Below are 22,348 nucleotides of genomic sequence, written 5' to 3'. Positions count from 1 at the left end.
TGTATCAATAGTTTATGCATTTTTAGTACTGAAAAGTATTCTATTGTATGGAGATGCTACAATGGATTTATTCATTGCTGGCCTTTAGACTTTTTTAAAATATGCTTTATTGATTATGCCATTACAGTTGTTCCAATTTCTTTTCCCTTTGTTCCCCTCCACCCAGTGACTCCCCCTCCCTCCAGTTGTCCCTCTTCTTACTCCATGCCCATTGGTTGTGCATATAGCTCTTCTCAACATCTTCCTGTCTACTCCACTCCCTCCTACTATGCTTCTTAATTCCTGTATCATCTCCCTACCTTTCCCCTCGTCCCCCTCCCTGCTGACCTCCCCACAAAATGTTCCCCATACCTATAATTCTTTTCCCACTCTCATTGCCTACTTAGTTTGCCTTTGTTTCAGTTCCCTAGCTTCTGTTGTTGGTTGTTGTGATACAGTTCTCATTTTAATGTTCATAGTTTTGATCCTTTTTCTCCTAAGCAAGCCCCTTTAACATTTCATATAACAGTGGTTTGGGTCTGATGAACTCCTTCAGTTTTACTTTGTCTTGGAAGCACTTTCTCTGTCCTTCTATTCCAGTATTTTTTGGAACTCTCTGTGCTTCCTTAACCTGTTAAGTCTATTTCCTTCCCCAAGTTAGGGAAGTTGTGCTTCATTACTTTTTCACATAATTTTTCAATTTCTAGTTCTTCTTCTTCACCTTCTGGCAACCCTATGAGTTGGTTGTTGGCCCGCTTATAGCTGTCCGATAAGTTTCTGAGCCTCTCCTCATTTTCTTCACTTTTTGTTTCCCTTTCCTGCACTGGTTGACTGTTTGTTCCTTCCCTATGTTCTGAGTTTTTTATTTGATCTCTGGTTTTCTTTCCCTCACCACTAGTTTTGTATGTGTTTTTGTTCATTTCAGCAGGACTAGCCTTCATTCCTTCCCGTCTTGTTTAAGATCTGCTGTCAGGTCTGTAAGCACTTTTATAACCAAAGCTCTGAACTGAGCCTCAGAAAGATTTCCTATCTGCTGCTTCATTAGATTAGATATTTGCTGTCTGGTCAGCTGTGTCACTGGAATTTCTATCATGATCTGTGCCATCCCGACAGTTTTGTGTTTACTTTTGCTTCCTGAGCAGGGCTGTCACACCTCCAATGCTATAGGGGGCGGAGCCCCGTGCACTTGTCACTACCCGGTGACCCTTCTCACCACACTGTGGCATTTTCCGTGGGGGTGGAGGTCCAAGATGGATTCCTGCCGTTCATTCTCTGCTGAGATACTGGGAGCCTCCTCCTCCGTCCCCACTCCCTCTGGGCCTCACATTCCAAGGCAATGGGGGTCTGCCTTCCCTGGCATTGGAATCGCAAGCAGATGGGTCTGGTCTGCAGCTGGGGGTGCTCCCCAGGCACTTCTCGCCTCCCCTTGAATATGGGTGTTTGTGCTTACCACCGTCCTGCTGCTGTCGCCACTGCTGCCACTGGCAGCACAGCTTGACCTCATTTATTTTCTGGAACTTCTGGTTATTTCTGGCTTTGCAGTAGTTGTATTCCTTCTTAGTTGTGGAGGGAGACAGAGTGTGTTGGTCTAGGCCTCCATCTTGGCCGGAAGTCTCCTGTGTGTGTTTTAGCCTTTAGACTTACAGTTGTTGGCTATTACAAATGAAGTTAATATTAACATTCATGTATAAGTCTTTGTGTAGACACACACTTTCATTTCTCTTGATAAATCCCTTGCAGTAGAATGGCTGGATTTCATGGTAGCTGTGTGTTTCAATTTTTAAGAAACTGGAAAATAAGTGTACCAATTTATATGCCCACCAACAGTATATGAAAGTTCCACCTGCTTCACACCCTCACCAACACTTGGTAGGATCAGTGTTTTTAATTTTAGTCATTCTAGTGGGTATGTGGTGGAATCTCACTGTGGCTTTAATTTGCATTTCCCTAATGACTAATGTTGAGCATCTTGTAATGTGTTTATTTGACAACTATATATCTTCTATGGTGAAGTGTCTAGATAAGTATTTTGCCCATTCTTAAAGTTGAGTTGTTTGTCTTATTGAAAAGTGGTAATAGTTTTTAATATATTCTAGATAAAATTCTTTTGTTATGTATGTTTTGCAACTTTTCTCCTGGCCTGTGACTTGCCTTTTAATGTACTTAACACTGTCTTTTCTTTTCACTCTGAACAGTTTTATCAAAGTATAATTTACATATTGTGCAATTCACCCCTTGTCAGTATAACAGGTCAATAATTTCTGGTACATAGTACAGTTTTAAGTTATCACCACAGTCCAGTTTTAGAACCCTTTCACCACCCCTAAAGTTCCCTCATGCCTGTCTATACACTCCTCACCCCAGCATGGGCACCAAACAATCACTGGTATATTTATCTGTATTTTTATCTTTTCTAGAAATTCCATATAAATAAAAACACTAATATATATTCTTTTCTATCAGGCTTCTTTTACATGGTAAAATGTTGTTGTGGTGAATGAATCATATTGCATTTACCCATAACTCATTTCTTCAGTATTGCTGAGTACTACATTATTGTATGGACTCACCATTTGATGAACATTTGGATTCTTTCCAATTGTTGGACATATTATGAATAATGCTGCTATGATTATTCACGTGCAAGTCTTCATGTGGACTTTCTTCTAGAAGTAGAATTGCTGGATCATATGACAATTGAACCTTTTAAGACACTTTCAGACAGAATAGTGTCTTTTGAGCAGTTTTAATCTTGATAAAATCCCATTTATAGACTTTTTCTTTTATAGTTAATTTTCTGTGACATATTTAGAAGTCTTCACCAAACTCAAGACCACTAATATTTTCTTCTAGAAGCTTTATAGTTTTAGTTTTTTCACTTAGATCTACTAGACATTTTAAGTTAATTTTTGTATACAGCGTGAGGTCATTTACTTGTTCATTTATTTGCATATGGTTATCCAAGTGTTCCAGCACTATTTGTTTAAAATAATATCCTTTACTCATTAATTCTATTGCTGGACTCAATCTTCTGCTCCACTGATCTCTATGTCTATGTTTGTGTCAATACTATACTGTTTTTTTAAGTCTTAAATAAGATAGTATAAGTTCCCCAAATTACTCTTTTTTCCCCCAAAATGTTTGGCTGCTCTAGGTCTTTTGTATTTCCATATAAACTTTAGAATCAACATGTCAAGTTCCACAAAAAACATCCCATTGAATGTATAGATCCATCTGGGGAGAATTGACATCTGAACTACATTGAGTCATCTGATCCATAAACACAATATATTTCTGTTTATTTATAGCTCCTTTAATCTCTCAGCAATGTGCAGGTCTGGCACCTATTTTGTCAAATTAATCATCCCCTTTTATCATTTTTAGAACTTTCATGGTTACTTTTTGATAGTTCCAAGTTCTCTGTTGAAATTCTCTGTTTCATCATCTAATTTGTTGATTCTATTAATTATAGTTATTTCAAAGTCCAACCCTAATACCTCAAGTATCCAGATGCCCATGGATATGTTTCTAATATGTTATTTTTCTCCTGATTTTTGTCCCATTCCTTTTGTATTTCTGTTTTTCATTGAATATCAGACACAATAGAGGAACATGGGAAAGATCATTTGAGGATCTGGATGTTGTTATCTTCCTCCAGGAGAACTGACTTCTACTTCTGCCTAAGCCAGGAGCACTAGCCACCTCAGGTTGCATTTATCCAATCAGGATTGAGGTGATTAGGAATGAGCCTACTGTCCCTGAGAGAGGGCCAGTTTCATTCGGGGTCACTTGCCAATGGTGTATAGCCCTTTGGGGTCTGAAATGAAATGCCTAATGTATTTACCAACATTCTTCTATTTTTTTAATGTGGTGAAATATATACATATATAACAAAATTTTTTCATCTTAACAAATTTTTTACATTATATTTTATTGATTATACTATTAAAGTTTTCCTGATTTTCCACCATTCCCCTCCTCTACCCATCACCTCTCACTCCCTCAGACAATCCCCCCACCATTGTTCATGTCTGTGGGTCATGGGTATAAATTCTTTAGCTACTCCATTTCCTGCTGTACTTTACATCCTCATGGCTATTTTGTAACTACCATTTGAACTTCTAATCCCCTCACCTCTTCACCCATCCCCCATCATCCACCTCCCATCTGGCAACCATTAAAATGCTCTCTGTATCCATGATTCTGTCTCTGTTCCTCTTGTTTGCTTAGCTTGTGTTTTAGATTAAATTGTTGGTAGATATGTATTTTTTGCCATGTTATTGTTCATAGTTTGGATCTTCTTCTTTTTCTTAAATAAATTTCTTTAACATCTCATATAATAATGGTTTGGTGATGATGAACTCCTTTAGTTTTTTCTTGTCTAAGAAGCTCTTTATTTGTCCTTCCATTCTAAATGATAACTTTGCTGGATAGAGCAATCTTGGCTGTAGGCCCCTGCTTTTCATGACTTTGAATATATCTTGCCAATCCCTTCTAACCTGCAAAGTAGGTTCTGACTGTTTGTTTTTTGCTTTCTTTGTTCCAGATTGTCTATTTGATTCTTACCTTCATCCACTCATGTTATTTCTCTGTAAATTGTTCTTTATTTCAACTAGCGTATCCTTCATTTCTGACTGGATCTTTTTTATGCTTTTGAGGTCCTCACTAAGTCCCTTGAGCATCCTTATAATCAGTGTTTTGAACTCTGCATCTGATAGATTGCTTATCTCCATTTTGTTTAACTCTTTTTCTGGAGTTTTGATCTGTTCTTTCATTTGGGTCATGTTTCTTTGTCTCCTCACTTTGGTAGCATACTGTGTTTGTTTCTATGTGTTAGGTAGAGCTGCTTTGACTCCATGTCTTGGTAGTGTTGCCTAATGTAGGAGGTGTCCTGTAGGGGCCGGTGGCACAACCTCCCCTATCAACCAAGCTGGGTACTCAAGGTGTGCCCTTCATATGGGCTGAGTATATCCTCCTCTTGTACTTGAAACTTGGTTGCTGTTGGCAGATCAATGGGAGGGATAAACCAAGGCCAGTCAGCAAGAAGTGCCTGTGACCACTGAGGACCAGCTATGCAGGGGCAGCATGGTGGTGCTCTGAAGTAGTCTATAGCCTGGGGTTTCCTGGTTGGTGCTGGCCAGGGTCAGCCTTCACCTGTGTTCTCTCTGGGGCACCCTGCCTGAGTTATAAAACAATGTGAGATGGTTGCTACTTGTGCTGGGCTTAGAGATTCCCAGGCGAAGACAAGCTGTGCATCTAGGCTGGCTGCCACTAGTGCTAAGGCTGGGGGTTCACTGAGGCTGGCTGTCACTTGTTTGAGAAAATTTATGAAGTTGTGAAGCATTGGCTAAGACCAGCCATTCATATGGAAAAGCTACTGTTAACAGCTCTTTGGGCCCATAAGTTGGGTGAGACAGCCTCAGGGGATCTCCATGGTGGGGCAAACAATATTAGTCAGATTTATGGAGTCTCAGATATGGCACCAGCCTGCTGGCTCTGTGGCTCTGGTGGGGAGAAGGCTCAGAGAAGGGACAATGGCCTCTGCCCAACTTTCTGTCTGACAGAAAGCTGCCTTCCAGTTCTTCCCTCGATACCAAACAATAAACTATAATTTTTTTAAAAGTCCTTCCTTTTTAAGGATGAATAGTATGAAGTCTGTCCAGAAAGTATACAGCCATGTACTATGGAAGACAGAATTTGTTCAAAGAAGATACAAAATACAGAAACATTGTACATCGGACAATGATGCCTCAGTCCCTTTCAAAGTAGGTACCTTGGGACTTCCCACAGTTCTCCCAGTCGCCATCAGCTGCCCTGTTGTATTTTCCTGAATTTCATTGATGGTCTGAAAAATCTTCCCTTTCAAAGGTGATTTTAGTTTTGGGAAGAGCCAGAAGTCACTAGGTGCCAAATCTGGGCTGTAAGGGGGCTGAGACACCTGGGTGATTTGATGTTTTGCCAAAAAACTCTGCACGGGATGTGGTGCATGAGTGAGCATATTGTTATGATGAAGCTGCCAATCACCAGTTGCCCGTAGCTGCGGCCTTCTGAGTTATCCCAATAGTTTCCACAGAGGAATGTTCAAGCTTAATGCAAAATCTGATGGAGATTCGTTGCTCTATTCACTCAGTCATTTTGAATGCAGTGGCCACACAGTATACATGCTCACTCAACAGTGTCTACCGCCCCCACTGACTAGTGCAGTGATGTCATCGTTGTTCACACATGCACACTCTCGTCCACTCTCCTCGGCTGCCAGGTTACAGTGATGTCATGCAAACCATTCTTGTTATGATAACAATGGCTGGACTTTTTCTGGATAGACGTCACATTCCATTGTGTGTATACACCACATTGTGTTTTATTCATCTGCTGGACACTTGGGTTATTTCCACCTTTGTGCTGTTGTGAATAACGCTACTATAAACATGGATATACAAATAGGCTCGTAACTTCTTAAGAGTCCCTGAACTCCAGTTTTTGTCTCCCCAGTCCTTGAAGTTGCCAAAGCTCTCCTCAGCCTCTCAGTCCCTGCTTTAGAACTAGGATGTGCCTCAAGAGGTGGAGACAGCCAGAAACCAGACCCCTCTCTGAGCTTCCCTTCTCTCTGGGACTTGGGGCCTTGATAGCTCTCCAATATCTGCAAACAGTTGGCTTTTGTAAAATTTCATCCAGTTTTCCTAATTATTCCCAACAGAATGATTGGTCTAATACAAGCTAGTCCATCATGGCTAAAAGCAGATGTGTCTGTATAATTTTAATTTCCATCTTTCTTGTTACGCATGAAGTTAAGCATCTTTTCTGATATTTAAATGTTGTTTGTATTTTCTTTGACACCCTTTCCCATTTTTCTACTGGGTCTTTCTTCTCATTTATTTGTAGGCATCTGTTACATATCTGGGAACTTAGGCTTTTGTCTTTGCCCTAGAAAGAGTATTTTGAGGCCAATTCCAACTTACCATAGAATCAAGTCATTTTCACCTGTGGGACTTGGTTTCTTCATTTGCGAAATGGGTGAGAGGGCTGGACTTCACCGCATGTCCTCAGTTTCCTATTGATCTGTCATTCATTGATCTCCTGTGTACATGAGACCAAAAATTGGCAGTGGGGGTGGGGGGAGTGTTATTGAGACAAAAAAAAAAAAATCCTCTGGCATCCTCCCTCCACATCCCACTGTAAATAAGTATTTAATACTGCTCTCTGGCTTCAGAAACATTGATCACTGTGACAGGATGTGGAAGCGGGGAGCTCAGTGTCTTACCTTTAGTCCCAGGACCGCAGGAATGTAGCACAAAGCTACACTTTGCAAGCTTCCATCACCCATGTGAGTTTTGCACTATTATTTACTTACGTGTTTCCAATAAGTCGACTCACTTGTTTTTATTCTAAATACCTTTAGCCTCATCCTAAAAATAATGTGTGTTAAATCACAGGTTTACTGTGCTAGATCATTTTTTTCAGACACAGATTCACACAACGAATGACAATTATCATTTAAAATGTTGTTTGTGGACCCCGTCAATCCTCTGTAAGCAGCCACCAGCCTGGTCCCTGGTCCAGTGGCCATGCCTGCCAGGTGCAGGCGCAACACCCAGAGCCTCCACCCACCAGCTGGAAAACTTTGCCCAAGCATTATTCGGTCATTACTCATTATTACCAGGGTACTGCCAACAGATCTTCACGCAGAAGCAGAGCCCTTCCTGCTTTGTGGGTGGGTTGATTTTGTGCTGAAGTGTTTGCAGCCTTTGATGAGAAGTGGCCTAAGGTGACCCCCCAGACAGAGGCTACTTGCCACAGCTGCCACCTGAGGTCACTGGAAAATGTGCTCCTTTCGGAGGCTGTGCTCGTGCGATGCAGAGCCTCTTTCTTCTTCTGAGGTTGGTTATTGCTTTTAGCCCAGAGCCATCACAAGACTTAGAGAGCAAAACTACAGCAGGGGCCCTAAAATAAATTATAAGTCCCAAATGGAACGCACTGAGAGTGAGCACTGAGTAAAACTAGGTAACCGTTTAGAGCTGTTTCATAAAAGAACCACCAGCCCAGTCTATCATTGGGTCTTTGAAACTGTGCCATCTGAATAGGTTTAATTTTGATTTTTAACATGACCAGCGCACCTCACACGTTTGTGCAGTTGTATTGTCTCTGTGCTGGACAGTAACTAATTTACTTGTCTGTTTGGGAGTACATTTCATTTCTCATGCAAATACTAACGAAGACCCTTTCTCCGAGGTATTGCTTTCCATGGTTCATTAACCCTGGCCCATGGTGGTTTGAAAATATCAATGGAAAATTCCAGAAATAAACAGTTCATAAGTTTTAAATTGAGCGTCATCTGAGTAGATGGTGAAATCGCACCTGTCCCACTCTGTCCTACCCAGGATGTGACTCATCCCTTTGCCCAGCATCTCCACACGTAGATGCTCCTCTGCCAGTAGTCGCTCAGGAGCCCTCTTGGTTGTCACATCAAATGTCATGGTATCGCAGTGCTTACATTCAAGTCACCCTTATTTTACTTAATAACAGCCCCAAAGCACAGGAGTAGTGATGCCGGCAATTCAGATGTGCCCAAGAGAAGCTGGAACATGTTCCCTTTTAAGTGAAAAGGTGTGTCTGTATAGGAAAAAGCATAGTATACGTAGGGTTGAGTACTACTTGTGGTTTCAGCCATCCACTGGGGTCTTGGACCGTGTCGCCTGCAGATGAGACAGAGCCACTGTCCCAGCTTTCTGCCAGGCACTGGGTTCCTGGTGAGGAGTCACACCATCCACAGAGAGCTCCGGGTCTGGTGGACAAGTTGAAATCATCCTGGGTAACGTCTGGCACAGTCTTTGAGATACTTAAGGGGCAGATTTGAGGAACTCTGTCTGGGCTGTCCCCTTCAGAACCTTTTCCTCCCCAAAGGGCACCCGGGCCTTGCGCTCCCGCAGCGGAGCTCTTGTGACTGGCAGGCACAGCCTCCCACAGGGCCCGCGCTCATGAGCCATGTAAGCATGGTCAGCTGTGTTCCACGTGGGACCACACTATCCCGCCTTTTCTGGGTGTGTAACTCTGGCATGGATGCCAAAGTAGAGAACTGAGTGTTTTCCCAAAGGGAGCCCACCTGCTTCTCTTGATGAGCAGGGCAGGCTCTTAGCCCGTGGCCGGAATGTTGCCGGCTCTGTGGGAGGTCTCACACTGGTTCCCACATGCCCTGAGGCTGGACACATCTTTCTCTTTATGCCACTGTCCCCCTTAATGTGCCCCCATGCTCCATCCTGGAGGATGGCCAGAGTCGAAGGGTAGGCTGGGGTTCCTGGGGCTCAGACAGGTGTTACTCCTCTGCAGAGCCCTGATGGGGAACAAGCTGACCACTGACCATTTGTGATCACTGGCGACTACGGAGACCACTCAGGGCAACCCAGCTTCCATGTCGTGACCTGGTCCTCCTGGAAGGGGTGGAAAGGAAGGGGTGCTGGGGCGAAAGGGAGGCACATGCCACTCTTCCCTCCCAGGGTCTCAGCCCCTCCTGCCTCCCTCCCCCACTCAGCCCAATGCACGTGTCCACCAGCACCTTCCTCTCATGCTCGGCCTGGTAGCTCCTCAGCCTTGGCAGCCTGGAAGTCTGGCTCCACAGCCCATGACTCATGCTTGGCGGTGGAGGCTGGGAGAGAAAAGACACCCTCAGGGCAAGGAGAAGAAATTCGGGGACTGCAGAAGTGGGTGAGTGGGAGCTGGACATGCTTATGGAAACCTCGGTGTGCATGAGCATGTTTACTGAGCTGCTTGCCACCACAGAGCCAGAGATGAGCTTGTTGCTCACATGAGAAGTGAGGACTGCCAGGAAGTTCCCAAAAGGGAAGCCCCCTTGGAAGGCTTGACTTGGCCATGAGGGCCACCCAACTGGGTCTGGCTGGGAGCTGAAAGCCAGAGGCCAGGAGAGGGGTGTATGAAGTTCTCTCCCTCCCAGGGCTGGGGGCAGCCTCCCCTTGGATCAGGTCTGCAGTGGACAGGCTGGAGCCCTGGCATGTGAGGGTGTCAGGAGACTTCTGAGGCTAAAAATGCAGGAAAAGGGGAATTACGGAGCAGCCATCGGAGCCTCCTGAAATCAGAAGGCTGGCGGACCAGGCCTGCGAGTGAGTGGGAAGTGAGATGAAGAGGCAGGAAGCCTAGAAAAGGGCTTAAGTCTTTGTCAGGGTAGTGCCAGTAGCCACCAAAGTGCCAGAGTCTGGGGGTAGGGGTGTGAACGGGCCCTCCTGTTGTCCCATCGTCCCTGAGACACTTGATCAAGAGCCAGGGTCCCAGGAGAGGACATCTGATGGAGCTCAGGCCCAGACCTGCCCCTTGCTGCCTCTGGGGTGGGGGAAGAGAAACCTGGTACCTTCGATTCTGCCCTGCCTGAGTCAGATATGGGGGGTGGCAGTTTTGGCGTGATAGCCATAAAGAAGGTGGGTTCTGAGTGCCAAAAAATGACAAGTGGCCACCACAGTCATCAGGGCTGCTTTGCTCTCTCATTTCCTTCGCTCTGCCTGCCGTTTCCATTTAGCACAGCTGAGTTGTAGTGCGCAAGCTGGGTTCTTGATCAGAGGCCCCACCTGCCTTGTGGGCTGCACTGGAGAGGAGGGAGGAGTGAGAGGTAAGAGGCTGCATGCCTGAGCTCTGGAGCAGCGCTCCACCCCCCCCCCACATCTGTGTCCTGGAGAACCTCTTCCGTGGCCATTGTGGACACCTGGGGTTCAGCAGGGAAGTATCTATGCACCCCTCTCTCCTCTGCCCCTTTGGGCTTTGGGGATGGGCAGCGACTGGGACCCCAGCCAGTCAGTTCATCCCATACCCCAGGCACAGTGGTGCACCTGCACAGGGATATTTGGTCCAATTTCAGCCAATGTCTTTTGGGATCAGGCAGGTCTTCCTTCTGACGTGACTTCAAGAGGACGGGCCTCTGAAGGACCCACAGAGAGCTTGAGATTGAAGCCTGCCCCGTGAAAGGAAGATCTGAGAGACGGGTTGGGGGTGGGGGGAGAAACTGAGTCCCTGGATACAGCTGTGCCTGAAGACCCTCTCCACTTTTCAGTTATGAGAGCTAGTACATTTCCTTTTTTTCATATGCCAGCTTGGGTTGGGTTTTCTGTCACTCACAAGCAAAAATGACCTGGCAATAAATACAGTGGATGGAAAGATGCCTTTGGCTCCCAAAAGCTCACGTGGGAGGTAGCAGGGTGGGTGTGTGCGCGTGCGCAAAACATTAAAAAAAAAAAAAAAAAAGAGCCCTACTCAGCTGTGCTAAATGAACCTAGGGAGGATTTTTATTCTGCTCAAGCCAGAGTTTAGAGCAAGAAGCTACATCTTAGGAAATTCCCATGGTAGTAGGGATAGAACTATAAGATCCTCCTCAAGGGGAATGTGGAATAGGGGAGGGGGCGGTCCCAGCCAGAGCCTCCTCTCCGCACAGCTCAGCCCCACCTGGAGACCCTCTTGCAGCTTTTTGGCTCTCTTTTAATAAGAGGCCCAATTCTCGCCTACAGTATGTAATTGCATATTTTAAATGCGGCTTGACTCGGCTCTCAGAATCAACAGATAATACTATAAATACCTAGTATTTGTGCAGCTCTGTCACTGAGGATCATCGCCCTTCCTCCCCGCCCCCTTCCCAGTCCTATCCGCCTCCTCGGCGCTGCAGCATCACCGCTCTCCTCCCTCTTGGTTGGCGGCTCACCCTCTCTCCATGGCCTCTGCGCACTGTCCACTGTTCCTGGTCTGTGAGAACCACGGTGACAGCAGCCGGGACACAGTTCACAGAATCACCCTGAGCTGGGTTATCTGCCCTGGGTTCACACAGCCCTCTGCTTCCCCCCTCGTACTGTGCCCACCTCTGAGGCTGGTTCTCACCCCAATGCCAACTTCTCCCCAGAACACCCTTCATTTCTGCCTTCTTGCCTAGCTGTCCCTTAGCCCTGCGTTTCTCTCATTAGGCCTCCCTGTACAGAACATCAGCATGTCCCCACCAGCTCACTTCCACCTGTGGAAGGAGGGCTCCTGCTGCCGGGTGTTGGAAGAATCGCTTTTCTTGAACATCGTACCCTTTCTAGGTCACCACCCCTTCCACACGCCTGCCCTTGTGCGCATGCGCACACTCATACACACGCTCGTTCATTCACAAACCCCCACGCCCACACCCACAGGTGTCTCCCCGCCCACACACCCGCCTACTCCCCCTGCCTCGACACACATACACACTCCCACTGTTTCCCCTCCTGCAGATGTGCGCCCACACATCCCTAACATGGAACAAGAGGAAATTTTGTCTTCTGCAAGTTTTTACTTGCAGGTGGGCTGGGTAGGGGAGTGCAAATACAGGCTGCTTGCAAATTGGAAGGAACTTACTTTGTGGTTTATCCTACAGACAGCGTTCAATTCCAGAGAGGGGCAGGAAGTCGAGAGAGGGGAAGGAGGGGCAGAGAAATGAGAGAGTGGGTCATAATCGTGGGTAAATCATTGGTCCACCTCGCCATTCACCCAGCACCTGGCACCAGGACCTGGAAACCCTCTAACAGTTTAAGTCACTTCCCAGGTGCTTTACAAACATGCCTTTAATGTTGGAAAAGAATTGTTCAGTGTTTACTTTTCAGCTGTTAGGTGTATGTCCTGGTCGGATACTGCACTAAAGCACCACATGTTGTGTTCATTTAAATATGCACAACCCAATGGGTAGATATTACTAACCCCACTTTACAGATGAAGATACTGAGGCTCTGGCTTGCCCAAGAACAGACGGCGAATATAGCAGAATTGCAGCTGGGGCTCAGCAGGTCTGCTGACAGTTCAGTCCTAATCATAACCACCAAGCTGTGATGCCTGACACTTTCGAAATTTCCATTAAATCTGAAAATACCCACTTATTTTGTCAGAGCAGGTGGCTACAAAATAACTTTGCTGTTTTCTGAGAGAATAAAATTATCTCATATGTATGTGTTAATACTTTGTTGTTCTGAGCCTTTCTTTTAAAATTCACTAAATGTGAGCTTCCTGTGGCTAGAAATATATTTGATTCATCCTTCTTTCTCTGTACTCTACATAACATTACTTACACATATGAAGTAGCCAGTCAATGTCCTAAGGAAATGAAATAAAAGAAAATCCAGGTTTTTGCTATGGACGTTGTCCCAATAAACTCATAAACAAGAGGAGAGGGGAGACCAGCAATCACAAAAGTAACACTAAATGAATAATTCCTCAGGGGTCAAATGGCCTAGACCCTCTTCAGAGCTCTTTAATGATTCTTATCAAACTTTCAAAGTGTAATCTGGTTAGAAAGGCCACATGCAAAATCCACACCCTTGGTTGCACAGTCCTCAACCTGCTAAGCCACTGTCCAGATTCTGAAAACCCATCTCTCCCTTGAGTCTGTTTCTCGCAAGCCTGTATCCTGCACCAATATGCTTGTGCTTATGACACACTTAAGTGGATGAAGCGTTCCTTGCACTCTCAACAATAGGGTGCAAAGGGGAAGGGTATGCAGCCCGGCCATGAACCTGGTCAGAATCCTGGCACAGTTTTTCCTAAGTGGGCGCCGGAGCCCTGCTCACCTGGGATGTTGACATAGGCACTGGGCTCAGATATACAAGATGCTCAGCATGGCTCTGGTGCCCAGTAGGCACCGGGGACTCACAGTTGCTCCCAACCCCTTTCTTGCACATTTCTGCCATGGCTGCTGGTTCCCCTGGGTAAACAGAGGCATGCCCCAAAATCCCAGGACCTGTCAAGACATTCTCATCTCCTTAACTTGTTTCTGCTCAAGTCTCAGCTTTTTGTAATTTCTCAAAGATGCTTCCCCACCAGGGAGAGCCCAGTATTCCAATTCTTGAAGTGAATTCCTAACCACTTTTGTCATCCCTGCCATGGTCCCATTTCCAGTTTGCTTCTTACCTGGCCCCTGTCCCCCACCCAGTCCCTCGGCCCTGTGAGAGAGAGCCAGACAATGGAAAATGAAATTCAGTCAAACACATGGGAAAAAAAAGAGATTATGAAAATGAAAAGTAAATAAATATGGATGTTGAGGACCTAATTCTGATAAGCGGATTTTCAAAATTAGCCATTTGCAAGAGTAGATTAAATGTATTTAATGTGGTGGGTGGAAGGAAGTTGATTAAGATGCACAGCAAACCCTGTTTCAGCAGATTCTGGGGTGAAGGCATTGCGGGCCCCCTTTGCAGTGAGCTTGTTTGCAGGGATAAATGCTGAATGCCTTTTAAGAGGACTAATTCGTTGTTGTGCTGGTAAACAGGTCTCCTGGAAAGGGGCTACTCGCTGCCTTCTCTGTACAAGAGGCAGATGGGCAGGACCGGGAGGGGACCCCTGGGAGGACGGGCTGCAGAGGGGCTAGCACTGGGGGTGTAGGGGGACCACTCACTGTCTTCAGGGATGCAGGAAAACACCAAGGACAAAAGAAAGACACTGGCTTCCCCATCCCTTCCCCAATCATCTGCCCCTCCCCACTCGTCCTCTGCAGTGAGAATTCTGATCCCAGAATGCCTTGCAGCTTCTTCCATGGCAACAGTCGCTTTCCCTTCCCGAACTACTCTGCCTCCTTCCTTCCTGCTCCTTCTCACTGCAGCTCACTCCTGCCCTCAGAGCCAGGTCTCCAGAGGGGGTTGGCCCACCCCTCAGGCAGGTGGCCAGTCTGTCCATTCTGTGAGGAGACCAAGCCCCACCAGGGACAGAACCCCAGGATAGCCAGGCCCTGGGGCACCTGAAAGGGCCCCCACAAGCTCTGGTTAGATTTTAGGTTTGAGGACACAAAAAAGAGAAGGACTATTCCTTGCCATCAGTGAAAATCCAGTGATCTAAGCAAGCACACCTGGATGGGTTCAAATGGGATCCCAGCACCCAGACCTGGGAAAAACCTTAGTTCCTTAGAGGACCAGAGGCCCCAAGTCATCGTGTGACCTTATGGCACAGGCCCTGCAGGATCTCCCCACTGCTGACCTCTCTGATCCTGTGTGTCCCCCCGCACACACCGCCACTGCTCCTCCCAGTCGACGCTCCTGCCACATCAGCCCCCTCCCTGATCCCCTTGCAGGCTGTGCCCATTCCTGCCAAAGACCTTAGCATTTGTTCTCTCTTCCTGAGAGGCTCTGCCATTTACACCAGGCCTGTCACTTGGCATCCAGGTCCCCAGAGAGGCAGCCCCCACCTTCCAGCTGTCACTCTCTATCAGCCTCCTTTTCCTTGCCTTCACAACAGTTATCACTATTTCTTCCTTTCTTTCTTTTTCTTTCCAGTCATTTTGTTTCATTGACTTGTTTGTGAGTTGATGGTCTGCGATCTCATCTTGCAAAAGCCGGAGCCTTGCCAATCTGGGAGAGCTGTGTTCTGGCACCGAAAAGGTGCTTGCCCCACATCCCACAGGCAGCAAGTGGTGAACCCAGGACTAGAAGCCTCGTGTGCCCGGCTCAGAGCCTTTCCCACCCCTGACAAATCCCACCACCTGGTATCTGACAAGGATGGGGACAGGTAAGGGACAGGCTCCAATCTGGGATAGCTTCTACCTGAGCTATTCTCAGGAAGCCCTAACACACAATGCCATCCACTCCCTTGCAAACAGTGCTCAGAGGAAGCTGAGCAGGGCAGGTAGGTTCTGCTTCTCTCCCATTTTACAGATAAGGCCGCTGAGGTCAGAGGATAAAGTGTCCAGCCAAAATCCCCCAGGTTGGAAGTGGCAAAGATGGGGCTCAAACCTAGGCAGTCTGGGCAGGAGGGGAGGAAGTTAAGGGGCTTCTGGTCCCAGAACCATGATGTGTCTGTCTACAGTAGCTGATCTCAAACTTTTCAAAGCAAGAGACTCTCTGCAGTAGTCACGTGAAAGGTCATTGTCAGGGCCCTGCCTCAGTGATCCTCACTCCACAGATGACCCAGGTACCTTATACAGGAGCCACAGGGACCCCTACACTTTGATGGGGGGTGTTCTGGCCAGAGGAGCCGCCACTGCCATGGTCCCTTCAAAACACTATCCACCTTCCCCTCCCCCTGCAAGCCAATCCCCAACCCCACCTCCATGCAATGGCAACCAGCTGTCAGTGAGAGGCTCTGAAATTTCCCGTGTAGCTCCCTGTGAGGTGATGGAGTGGATGAACAGGAGGAAGGAAAGGCATCTGGTCAGATTCTCTCCTGTCCCTCCACACCAAGCTGGGAACCTCCTCTCCGGGGGGACAACATGGTCCCCATCTGCAGTGCCGTGTGCAGGGGGTGATTAGAAAGCCTGGTGTCAGGAGACAGTGCTGTCTTCCAGAAGTTCGTCTCGGTTCAGAGGAGAGGAACCCCTCCACAAGGCCCCTTAGAAGATGGTGCTATAACCAGTGTACCCCCAAGTTCTACTTTGTTAGGGGTTTCTTCAAGCAGCCCCTAGTCCCCCTTCGGACCCAGCCCTGTGCCTGTGGAGGGTGGGTGTAGGGTCTAGATGGGGCCCTTCAGAATCCAGCCAGTAACTTGGCAGGTGGGTGAGCCAGGCTGTCCCACCTTTACTGTCACGACCCCCAGAAAGGACACTGTGCTCCATGGTGCCGGCTCCCAAGGCCGCTCACAGAGAAGGCCTGGAGCAGGCAGAGCGGAGTGGCTGTGGCCTCACTGCTCTGTCTGGATGTACTGAGGCTCACCTGTTTATTATCATAACTCCTCTCGCTGCCTGATGGTTTCTCATGAGACAGGAGCCAGGTGGACGCAAGGGCAGGTTGGGACCCCAGAAGTACAGCAAGCACTCAAGTACAGCCCCACACCAGACTCCAGGCCAAGCGGTGGGCAGGGTGGTCTTCTTTGCCCAAAGTTCTGGAGCACCAGGTACTGCAGTTGCCCCCAACTCATGGATAGGGAAATGGAGGCCAGAGCAGCAGGCCAGAGAAGCCAGCCTCCCACCTTCCTCCTGACCTCCTCCCAGGCCCATGTCAACGAGGACAGGAAGCTTCTGGGGAGCATGTGTCTGGGTCCAAGTGCAGTTGGAGAGGGGCTGAGGATTAGCTGGGTCAGGTGCCCATGTGAGCCAGTCACTGAAACACTGAAAGGCTCCATCCCAGGTGATGAATGGCATCCGCCTCAGTTCCTGGAGACCCCACCCCCTCTGGCCTCTGGGGCCCTCTGGACCTGTCTGAACCCTCTCATGGCTGGCCACCTCTCTGATGGATCAGTGCCTGGCCCTTCCGGTTGTTAATTATTTTGACTGTCATTCGGGGTTTCAGGAAAGGATTCATCACAGATCTCACCTGAAGTCCTCTGTAAGCAATGAAAATCTCTGTCCCCTTGGAGGCTGTCTGCCTGGTACAGCAGCAATACTGAGATGGGATCCTCAGACCATCATATATCTGGACCCATGTCTGCCTGGAAACAATCCTCTTTCTAAGGCTCAGCCTCTTTCTCTATCAAAACCAACAACAAAGGCAAATGCTTCCTCCTCCCTCAAGGAGGATCCGCCAGGTAACTTCACCGGCAACCTGAACCTTCCGGCCAAGGGAGCGAGCAAGCGAGCACTCAGAGCTTCCCAGTCCACAAGCTCTCTGTCCCCTTTGGAAGCAGACTCAGCTCCCATCCCCACCCACCCTTTCTTCCTTGAAACCAATATTGCAGAATTACGCTTCAGTTCTGGACAAGAGAAAAATCATTTGAATTTTTCATCAGAAACTTGCTTTCATCTGCATTTACTGAACCCCAGCCCAGGGCCTCTGTTGTTCTTATTTGTATTTTTCCTGGGTCACTGACGAGTTGTTTTCAAAATCCAGTTGCCCCTGTTCCAGGGAAGCACGGGCCTCCCACACGGTGCTCAAATTGGCCTTCTCTGGCTTCCATGTGGGGCGAGAGGGAATTGAGATTCCAGATGGCTTAAGGAGCCACAGTGGGATGGAGGAGCCGGAGGGAGAAATGGGAGGGAGGGGAAGTGTGGAGCACTAAGGTAAACAAATTTGAGGCCAATTACCCATGGCAACCTTACCCCCCCCCCCCAACAAGGGGAGATGGCTGGAAAAGTATGAAAATAATATGGAACTAACCACATGGTGGTGGAAGTTGGTGCCCAGCTGGGAATTTGCTACCATCCCTCCTCCAACCCCACGGGGTAGGAGTGGGGGTGTCTTTGAAAATTGCAGAATCAAACAGGACAGGGAGGTTGGCAGAAGGGTCTGTAATGCTAACAAGTGCAAAATGGCTAAGAGGGAAGGGTCTGTGATTAGGAAAGAGGAGCAAGAGGGACTGAGAGCAGGCACCTTGAACCAAGATGCTGTCCACCCCTCACCTGCCACCCTGAGGCCCCTCCTGCAGTGCCTGCTGGGTAATGAGGACCCAGGTCTGTTCCAGACACAGGAGCTCCCTTCTTACTGGAATATCTTTTTGTCCTTGAGCAGGCGGTGATAGAGAAACCAGCTCTAAGCAGGGTGGTAAGTAGCCCAGGGTCACAGGGAGAATTAATATCAAAATTGAGAATAACAGCGAGGCTTCCTATTTACTAGATAAAATAGCGCCAGGGGATGTGCTGAGAGACAGGAAAATAGAATTTGAAATAATTTTTTATTTCTCAGCGAATGTGGTTGGTGTTGCGTTTTCCCTTCCTCACCCTGGGAGAGGCTGGAGCTGCCACTGTCTTCTTCTTGTCCGTGACAGATGCTGAGGCCCTGTGTTCCCCTGGATTTCATAGCCTCCCACTCAACAGGGCAGTTTCTCTGAGCAGGTTCCAGGGACAGGCAGAGCATCACAAGGGGCGGGGCATGGCCACCAAGGCCACGCCAAGGCCACCCCATAAGTTGAGAAGTGTCCCCGGGAACTGGGACCCACCACCAGCCCCCTCCATACCAGGAGTTCAAGATGGAGGAAGGGGTGGCGGTTCAAATCCCAGCTCTGCCCACACTAGAGGCTCAATTTCCTCTCTCTGAGAAATGAAACTACTCTAGAAAGGCTGTGATGAACATCCAGTGTGACCAATATGCCCAGTATCTTGAAGATGGCAGCTGTGACTAGTGACTGCGCTGCCAGAGACGGCATTACCCACGCAGCCATGAAAGGAAAGGACTTTTAGGGCAACTATGTGAGAACTTTCAAGAGCTATGAAATTAATTGGAAGGTGTTAACTATAGAAATAAAGTAAAAGAAGAAAATAACCTCTAAAGAATTAGAACAAAGCAATTAGTGAGAAAGAAAAATGGTCTCGAGGAGAGAACACGCACACGGCTGTGGTGCTGAGCCCCGGGGAGGCGCAGCGTGGAGCTGCGGGGCTTCAGGAGCTGTGCAGGCACAAGGAGAGGTGAGCCGCTGAGGCTGGAAGCAAAGGCAGACACAGGTAAGACCAGGCTCCCAAGCAGCAGGGCAGATGGGAGGTAAATGACAGTTAGACATGGGTTCTAGTTTCTGTCCTGCATTCACTGGCTGTGTGATCTCGAGCATGTCATTGAAGAAGGGTGGGAGCCATGAACCCTAAGATCCTCCCAGGTCCCAAATCCAGGAGTCTAAGTGTTCTGGAACATGGAGGGTGGAGGGGAAAGGACAGATTGGATGAGGAGGGGTTGGTGTAAGAAAGAGTCGCTCAGAAGGCCATCAAGATGCGGCGAGCAGGAAAAAAGAAGTTTATTGGGGGAATTAGCAAGTGGGGAGGGAGCCGTACCGCGGGTGGCTCAGTCTCCGAACTCCTAGGGGAGAAGGGGTTGCTTTATAGAGGGAAGAAAAAAGGAACTATTAAATTCAGTTTGGTTATCTCACAGCTGCAAGCATGGCGGGCCAATCAAGGCCAAACATGGTTTGGCTTGATGCACCCTGCTATCGTGGGGAACTTCCAGCCCAAAACATCTCTATCTCCCAGCCAGCTGCAAGCCGGGGGTGGGGGTGGGGGTGGCAGGGGAGAGGCATGGGAACCGAGGCTGTCAGCTGGAAGGAACTTGGATAAAATAGAGGCTGGAATCCCTCTGTCCCAGTGTTATCATCTGTTAAATGGGGAGAAGAATCCTGCAGAGGCTGTGGAGAGAGGTAAGCTGGATGGAGCATTGGACGCAGGCTAGGCCATAGTTATGAGCTAACATCTGCTTGCTTCTTAACCAGGTTGGCCCCACTCTGGGCCTCCTGCTCCCTGTAAGGCTTGGAAAGAACTGACACCCTACCCTCCTCTCCTGGACCCTTTTAGAGGGCCAAGACAATCAGCATATCTCATCCTGCTGGCCACAGTGATTGGTTTGGGGAATGGGCAAGTGACCTAAACCAGTCCAATCAGAAAGAATCTCAGGACTTTTGTAGCAAATGTCTGTTCTTAACAAGCTCTTCCCCATGTTAAACAGGAAACATGGTTTCAGGAAATATTGAATGTTCTCACAGGGAATCCTGGATCCAGCCATACCTTAATAGATTGCTACATGAACCAACATTTTCCCTTGTTTGCTGAAGCCAGCTTGGGTGCTGGCTTATTCTCAGCCACTACTTAATAAAGCCTCTTCCATCCAACTGAATCACCAGCTCATTGGAAACTGAAAGTCCCTTCCCACGAGTGCCCCCGCGAGGCTCCAGGGTGGGAACTGTCACCTCCAGCAGGCTCCATCATTCCCGCAACAGCAAGCACTGGGTCATTGAATGTGGCCATTGCTGCCCCTCCCAGGCACCCCTTGTGCTCAGGAGCTCCATGTGCTCACCTTGCCATTAAGCATAAGCATAAGAGGCCTCTCTCCACTCTGGGCCCCATGCAGCCAGGCTCAGAGCTGCCTTAACTAAAGACAGCAGCCCTGGAACTGTTAAAATGAATCTACGTCAGCAAGGACAGCCAGGGGATGCCTTTAAATAGCTTGTCACCAAGGCCAGCCAGGCAGGCAAATGTTGCCTTCAGCGTTATTCTCTCCATCACTCATGTGGACCCTCCCACTGACTACTTTTAGCTCACCTCACCCCAAATCCTGTCATAAACTAATTCACACAGTAATGACTTAGTTTGAGAAAGGAGCAGAACATAAGAGTAGGCAACGTTTAACCTAAAGGATAGACGTGGTGATGCTGAAATTTTAGGGATTTTAAAGCCACAACGGATCCATGAAATATATGACTCAGGGCAAAGGAACTTCTCCACCCCTGCTTGAGCCACAAAACCCAGCCTCCACTATCCCCATAAGTTCACTGACTGCGAACACTAAATCTTTCCTCCTGGGAGGCATATCTCAAAGTTTATTCTGAGCAGAGTCCAGTTCAGGTTTGTGAGCTCCCGCCTTCAGGGAAAAGGGGGAGGGAAGAGGGAGCCTGTTTTCTGGGAGGGACGCCTCCAGGCCTGAGGTCAGATTTCCTGCTTGCCAGGGGTTCCATCACTGGCAGCAAGACCTTGAAAGAGAACCTGGGGGTGCGGGTGGGGCTGGGGTCTGGGGTGGGGTAACAAGGAAGTCAGGGCTTTCTTGGGGTGAGGTTGCTACTGACCCCATGGCACAGCTAGGCGCCCTCAGCCCCACCAAGGCAGCCAGGAGCCCTGCCTGGGGTTTGCTTGCTTACCATCTGTGCCAAGGGCCAGGCGCTCCCTAAAGGCCTCAGGTGCATTATTCCTTAATCCTCCAAACTAGACTGTGAAGTAGATAATATTTTATCTCCTCTTTACAGATGGGGAAAGTGGGGGGTCAGAGAGGTCAAGTTGCTAGGCCAAAGTCCCTCAGGCAGTAACCACAGAGCTAGGATTCAAAACCTGGGAATCGGGCTCCCCAGCCCAAGGCCTGTTGCCTACAATCCCCATCCTCCCCTGTTAAGCCCTATGCCACTGTTTATTGCCTACCCCATGCCGGGCACTGAGCTAGCAGATCGCGGTTGTCCTGTTTCTCTTCATCACCACCCTGCAAGTGAGGCCAGCGAGCCATTCACAGACGAGGACACTGAGGGTGAGAGCAGGTGCAACGGGCCTCCAGCCACTCAGCCTGCGACGGGCAGTGCTGGGACTTGAACTCAGGTCTGTCCGATTCCAAATTCCATGCTCTACGCCCTTGAGAATCCATGCATTGCTGGGTGTGGCAGTCCACCAAGGACTGTTTAACTTTTTATTGGGCAATTATTACAGATTGAAAAGAAGATGCAAAGGAAGCAGCACCGGGAGGCACCCTGTACCCTCACTAAGCTTCCCCCAATGGTGACCCCCTGGAGTAACACCCTATGTAACTCCAGTAAAATGGCAAGGCCAGCACACTGGCGGTGGTACAATGTGTGCATATCGTTCTGCCATTGTATTACCAGTGGAGATTCTTGAAGTCACCACAGCACCCAAGATACAGAACTGTTCCATCAGAGCTGTCCTTCATGCTGCTCCCTCATTGCCACCTCCGTCTCTTTCAGCATCCCCAACCCCTGGCAACCACTAATATGTTTGCTATCTCTTTAACTGCCACTTCAAACATGTTATGTAAATGGAATCTTATGA

This window comes from Furipterus horrens, unplaced genomic scaffold (assembly GCF_987537825.1).
Source record: "Furipterus horrens unplaced genomic scaffold, mFurHor1.1.pri manual_scaffold_10, whole genome shotgun sequence".
NCBI classification, from domain to species: domain Eukaryota; kingdom Metazoa; phylum Chordata; class Mammalia; order Chiroptera; family Furipteridae; genus Furipterus; species Furipterus horrens.
Note: the sequence above shows the minus strand (reverse complement) of the source record.